Genomic DNA, 7445 nt, shown 5'->3' with positions numbered 1-7445 from the left:
AGAGTGGCCAGGCCGGGGTAGTGCGGCCTCTCCCCTGAGGCGGGAGACTTCGTTCCCCCGGGGAGGGGCCCAGAGCTGCACTCAGAGCGGCCAGTGGCTTCCACTCCCGATTTGGGCCGCGGAGGCGGGACTACGTTCCCCGGCGTCCCTGGTGCGATGCTCCCGAAGCCATGCCTTTCTCCGTCTCTTCAGGGCACACGAGGGCTGCAGACTAGACTTTCCAGGGTGCTGTCGTGTCTGGCAAGCTGCAGTTGCCAGTACGATCCTTCCAAGTTATGGGAGTTTCAACTTTGCCTTCAACTGCTCCATTTCTAGAAAAATTCCTGGAATATATTATCGATATTTGATGCTTCCAATTTCTTTTCTCTCGTTCTCTCTTGAATCCACTCTAATCAGACTTTTTTGCACCCATCACTCAACGAAAACTGCTCTGATCAGTTACCAATGATCTTCATTTTGATAAATCTAATGATTGACTTTCAATTCTTACTCTACTTGACTTCTTAGCAGCACTTGACAGAACCCATCTTCACTACTTCCTTGATAGGCTTTCTTAGTTTCTATGATCCCCTATGTTCTTGGTAGAAAAACCAAGTAGTTTTTCCGGTAGTCAGTCCCGCCTTGTCTGTTTCATAGCTCTTCAGGCTACTGTCCTTGGTCCTCTTCCTTATTCACACTCACTTCCTTGGTCATCTTATCCAGTCTTGTGACTTCAAGTATCATCCCTATACCAGTGAATGTCAAATTTACAATTCCAGTCTGAACCGGTTTCCTGAATTCCAGACTCCTATATCCAGTTGCCTACTAGATGTCTTCACTTCAGTGTCTGATAGGCATCTTAATCTCAATTTGTTGGAAACTGAACTCATGAATTTCTAATCTTCCTGCCAGTATCAACTCCCAACTAACTTGATGATGCCTCCAGCTTTCCACCTGGTCAAGCCAAAAACCTTGGAGTCATCCTTGACTCCTCTCTCTCTCTCATTTATATCTAATCTGTCAGCAAATCCTGATGGCTTTACACCTAAACAGATCCAGATCTGCTCAATATTTCTCACTTCTATGACTTCTCCCTGGTTCAAACCCACTATCCTCTAGATCCCTGCTTGCCTTCCTGCCCCTATCCTCTGACTCCATTACCACAATTTATTCTCCATCAGAGTGGTTTTTTAAATTTATTTAAAATTTTTTTAGCATTTATTCATTTGAGAGAGAGAGTGCGTAAGTGGGGGTTGGGGCAGAGAGAGAGGGAGACACAAAATCCAAAGCAGACTCCATATGGGAGCTTGATATGGGCTTGATATGGGACTCAAACTCAGGAACCGTGAGATCATGACCTGAGCCAAAGTTGGATGCTTAACACACTGAACCACCCAGGTACCCCTAGAGTGTTTTTATTTTAAGTGTAAGTTAGATTGTATCAATCCTCTGCTCAGAACCCACCTATGGCTTCCATCTCATGCAGGGTAAAAGCCAAAGTCCTTAAAATGGCCCAAAAGCTATTATAAGATATAATGAAAATCTATACAGTACCCTAGAGCTAAGAGAGAGTACCCAAACGAGGACAAACTCTCTCCTAGGCTGGGCTTCAGACCTTATTGGAAAAAGTATATAGCTCAGCTCACTGAGTAGCAAAAAAAAAAAATTGCTGGTTTTCCCAGGACGGAGCTAGTCTGCAATATCTGGGCAGGTAGAAACCAACCCTCTGGAGTATACTGTCCACAGATGATCAGCAACCAGTGGCATGGGTGTGCAGAGGAACCAGAAGCTTGCTGGGAACCCTCCAGGCTGCAGGCCAACAGCACAGAATGTGATCCACAGGTTGGAGCACTTGTTTCCCTATTAGTGAAGGAAGACCAGGTCAAAGCTGCAAGGTCACCAAGAGACCGCATGTTCTTTGTGGCTGGCAGTGGCAGAGCTCTTTTGGATGTCTTCACTTCTGTATTACTGACACATTATACAGTAGCTGGTAATAGCAAGAGAGCCCCCTTTAGTGTCCTTCCAGAGACCTCCACTGAGAAAGCTTAATGTTATGCTCACTGCAAAGGAGAGATGCATAAAGGAATTCCATCCATAGGACAGCATATATTGAAGGGTAAATTTGAAGTTGAGAGGCAATCCATTAACAACATTGTTTCTCTAACAAGACAAGTACTTTAGCATGTGCTCATGTCCCTTTGGGCTTTTCCCATCCTTTTCCCCTCCATCCATGTTGATATTGTCCAGTGGATGTTCTCTTTATTTTATTTTACCTAGCCTTTTAATGCAACAATAATAAGAAACAACAACCAAATATCAACGTATTTGGTGACCCCTTTCTTCCCATTTCTCTTATAGCTTCTCCAGGATTATTATTTTTTTAATGTTTTATTTATTTCTGAGAGAGACAGACAGTGTGAGCAGGGGAGGATCAGAGAAAGAGAGAGATACAGACTCTGAAACAGGCTCCAGGCTCTGAGCTAGTGTCAGCACAGAGCCCGACCCGGGGCTCGAACCCATGAACTGTGAGATCATGACCTGGACCGAAGTCGGACGCTTAACCAACTGAGCCACCCAGGCGCCCCATTATTTTCTTATTTTTAATCCTCCTTTCAAAACCATTTTCAAAGTGAGACTTTCTGTGACAACTTGTGAAGCCTTGTCAGCCTGAAGTTACTATTATTATATTTTTATTTGAGAGAAAGAGAGCATGCACAAGTTGGGGAAAGGGACAGAGGGAGAGAGAAAAAAAATCTCAGGCAGGCTCCATACTCAGCACAGAGCCCGATGTGGAGCTTGATCCCACGACCCTGGGATCATGACCTGAGCGGAAATCAAGAGTCAGATACTCAACCAACTGAGCCACCCAGGCAGCCCCTGAAGTTAATTTTTTTTTATATAAAGGCTTCATTGATTGCCAATTTGGCTATAAACTTGGGTATAATTTTTTTCTCTTCAATATTTTACTCCACAGTCTTCTTGCATCCAAGGGTTACTACAAAGAAAGTTGATGTTAACCTGAGCCTGTTCCTTTGTAGATAATCTGATCTTGGTGAAGCTTGCTTTGATTTTCTTATGTCCAGATTTGTGTTTTTATTCTATTTTGCACTCTGTAATCTTTTTCAACTAGGATTTAAAAAATTTTTTTAATTCTTGGAAATTATCATAATCCTCTCTTCAAGTATTTGCTGCTATTTTTATTTTCTCTCCTGAAACTCTTATGGTCTGGCCGTAGGCACTTTTACCTCTGTCCTCTATGTCTCATGGCTTTTATTTTATTTTTTTTTTCTTCATACATTTCCGGTTGTTTTCTGGGAGAACTTCTCAAGCTGATCTTTTAACTCCCTAATTCCTGTGCTGTATCTATCCTACTGTCTCATCTATTTTGTTCTTTATTTCAGTTATTACATTTTTAATACCTAAAACTGCCACCAAGTGGCAGTTGGTGTAGGATATTCAGAAGCTGATGGAGTAGGCTACTACAACTGGTAAAAAATAGAATGTGTGGAAGGTCCAGTGGTTTCCAAATCTGGCTGTTTGTTGAAGTCCTATTGTGAGCTCTTAAGAAACAAGCAAAGAAAACTCCCGCACTTGCAGACCTAACTTCCAGAACTCCTGCACGGCCAGAGGAACCACTGCCTTTGCCCATAGGTCAGGAATGATGAGAATTGGAAGGATCAGTGGGTGGAAGGGATGTGGGGAGAGTGCAAACCAGAGGGGAATGGCAAGGCACTACCTCAATTTATATTATTCTGTGTTTTATATTGCAGATCTCTTCCCTGATTTGCTTAAGAATATTTATCTTGATTCTTTAAAATTCTGTGTTCCATATAGTTCTGCCCCAGATGGTGTGTTTTTCCATCATGTTGTCTCTCTTTTAAGGAATTTATGTTCCCCAGGTATGCGGCTACTTTGGCCTGTGAGCTCATGTTCTCGGGGCAGTCAACCTGCCTATCTAGTAACATGTACCGAGAAAGGGCTGAAAACTAGGGAATGTTGTTGGCAGTTCTGGCGAGTTTGAGGAAAGGAGAAAGAGACCCAGAGTGGGGAGCTAACAGCCCCAAATAGCCAGTACTGATAATCCTCATTTGGTGCTATTGCACTAGGAAACTTCTCTGGTCAGGGTGTCACCTTCAAACCCTTAGGGAGAATCTAGAAAATGTCTAGATTTTTTAAGCATATATTTATCTCATTTAATCCTCATAAGATGACTCACTGTCCATCAAAATGCATGTTTCTCCTCCCATAGGAGAGAACTGAGGCGAGGAAGGGACTGCCAGCCAAGGCTGCTCAGCCACTTGCATTTTAGTGAGACCATTAACCATTCCTGCCAATGGGATATAAACAGAAATGGTAAGTGTTGCTTTGGGGCCAACAGATTTGCTTTCTTCCCCTCCTCTTTCCTGTATGCAGAGGACTCTCAAGGCCCTAGTAAATGGTAGAACCACAAGATGGAAGAAATCAGGGTCCCTGATAGATGGATGGACTGTGGATGACCAGAGATTTCTGCCATGAATGCAAAAGAAAAAGAAGCTTTAATTTCATTCAAACATTGAAATGTTAGTGTTTTATGTTACAGTAGCTGGGTCCAGATCTTCTAATACTCCTCACATCTATTGCTGCTTTCTCCATGGTTCAAACCAGCTGTCCTCTTTCCCATGAATTATTGTAGTAACCTCCTCATTTGCCTCTCTGCTTCCATTCCCTAACTAATACAGGTAGGTGTTAGTAATATACCCATTTTGGGGCACCTGGATGGTGGCTCAATCGGTTAAGCATCTGACTCTTCATTTCAGCTCAGGTCATAATCTCATGGTGTGTGAGTTCAAGCCCCACATTGAGCTCTACACTGACAGCACAGAGCCTGCTTGGGCTTCTCTCTAGACCCCTTCCCCACTGGCATGCTCTCTTTCTCAAAATAAATAAACTTAAAAAAATTGTTTTAAATACCCATTTTACAGATGCAGAAACTTGACTTCAGTGGCAAATCTAGAATTTGGATCCAAGCAGTCTAATTCTAGACCCCATACCGCTTTCCAATGTTCCTACTGGACTAAAGTCTATTTCTTTCCAACTGCATTTTACTGAAGACCAGAGAGGATATCAGACACATGCTGGTATCTTTATCTTTACTTTAAAAATTATTTTTAAGTTTATTTATTTATTTTGAGAGAGAGAGAGACAGAGAGAGAGAGCAGGGGAGGGGCAGAGAGAGAGAGAATCCCAAGCAATCTCCATGCTGTCAGCACTGAGCCCAATGCTGGGCTTAAACTCAATAACCGTGAGATCATGACCTGAGCTGAAATCAAGAGTCAAATGTTTAACCAGCTGAGCTACCCAGACGCCCCTTTACAGTTTTTAGTCTCCAAATCTCCCAATAGCTGACTTAAAATAAACATGTGGTCAGATCCCAAGAGATCACAGGGAATTGTGACTATTTTGTTTCTCTGTGTTTTGTATTCTTCTGTAAGATGGTTAGTCAGGTGCAGCCATCAGAGGAAACAGAGGAGAGGCTCAGGAAACCAGTTTATTATACTCACAGGTCCTAGAGATAGCAGGCATGGCACACCACACAGGGCCACATGAGAAACACATCACGGTGGCTGGGAGTTGGAAGACAGGACTCAGGGGAGGCTTAGGCCAAACTCTTTGTTGGAGTTTCTGAGGAAGAGGCAGGGCAGGATGAACACTTTAAGATTAGCTACTTTAAATATTCCCATTAGGTTTTGGACATAAGTGGTGGTCCCTCGTTGCCTGGCAACTAGCCCTGGGATGATTAAGCCAGAAGAATAGTGCCTCCTAGTCTTTTGTTTACTCTCTCCATTATTACTACATACCTATTTTTCAACCACATCAAGGTGTCCAATTGTTGACCCTTCTCCCTATTCATCAGCCTCCTCTTGGCTTCATTTCTTTCTCTATCCATCCTAGATACCATGAGCATTTGACTTATCCACGCCTCTGCCAGTATACTTAATCCTCATTGCCTCTTTTTCCTCCCACTCAGCAAAACCTTGCACTGTAGATCAGCCCAGCTCTGCACATGGACCAAGTGTTCACAATTGCCCAACTTTTTTACCCTCTGCCTTGGCTTGACCAAACTTAAACAAGGCTTCTCTTCTCCCTAACGGCCCCTGACATTTAACTTGACCTCATTTCTGAGCAAGCACTAACATGCAGAACATCCTCCCTTAACAGCTCTCCCTGTGAATCGGCTATCAGCTGAAAACAGAAATATTTCTTGTCAGATGAAACTGGTTGTGGTATCTACTCACCTCCTTACTTGCCAGTTTCCCCATTAAAGTTCCTGTCAGTCATCCCTATAAAGGAAACGTCTTTGTTTGATTTGACCACATTTACTGCCTTTGCAACCATGCTTCAATTAAGCACTTCTGGAGAATATTGGACATCCTTGGAGGTTGGTGGCTTACAAACTCAAGTATTTTCTCACTCCCTGCACACTCCCAGCAAATTACTTTTTACTTCTCTCAAGAAAGTGAATGTATTAGTTGGGAGCTCTCAAAGATTTTTTGCTTTGTCAGGCTCCTGAAACTTCTCCTTGACTCATCTGTGCATTTTCTTGTCATTTCTTGTCTTTTCTTTATTCATTTTTAACATTTATTTATTTTTGAAAGACACAGAGACAGAGCATGAGCGGGGGAGGGGCAGAGAGAGGAGGAGACACATACTCTGAAGCAGGCTCCAGGCTCTGAGCTCTGAGCTGTCAGTACGAAGCCTGATGCAGAGCTTGAACTCACGAGCTGTGAGATCATAACGTGAGCTGAGGTGGACCAAGCCACCCAGGAGCCCCACCATCTGTGACTTTAAAATCCAGTTTTAGGGGCGCCTGGGTGGCTCAGTCGGTTAAGCGTCCAACTTCGGCTCAGGTCATGATCTCATGGTTCATGGGTTTGAGCCCCGCGTCAGGCTCTGTGCTGACAGCTAGCTCAGGGCCTGGAGCCTGTTTCAAATTCTGTGTCTCCCTCTCTCTCTGACCCTCCCCTGCTCACGCTGTCTGTCTCTCTCAGAAATAAATAAAAAACATTAAAAAATTTTTCTTTACAAATAGTTTATTGTCAAGTTGGTTTCCATATAACACCCAGTGCTCATCCCCACAGGTGCCCTCCTCCATGTCCATCACCCCCCTCGCCTCCTACACCCATCAGTCTTCAGTTTGTTCTCAGCATTCAAGAGTCTCTCATGGTTTGCCTCTCTCCCTCTCCCCCACTATTTGCCCCCTTCATCTCCCCCACGGTCCTCCGTTAGGTTCCTCCTAATCCTCCTATACGTACAAACATATGGTATTTGTCCTTCTCTGCCTAACTTATTTCGCTCAGCATAACACCCTCAAAGTCATCCATGTTCCTACACATGGTCAGATTTCATTCTTTCTCATTGCCATGTAGTATTCCATCATATAGATAAACCACATCTTCTTTTTTTTTTTCAAATAGTTTATTGTCAAA

This window comes from Hyaena hyaena, unplaced genomic scaffold (assembly GCF_003009895.1).
Source record: "Hyaena hyaena isolate Hyena2069 unplaced genomic scaffold, ASM300989v1 scaffold_721, whole genome shotgun sequence".
NCBI classification, from domain to species: domain Eukaryota; kingdom Metazoa; phylum Chordata; class Mammalia; order Carnivora; family Hyaenidae; genus Hyaena; species Hyaena hyaena.
This window is presented reverse-complemented; position numbering follows the sequence as displayed.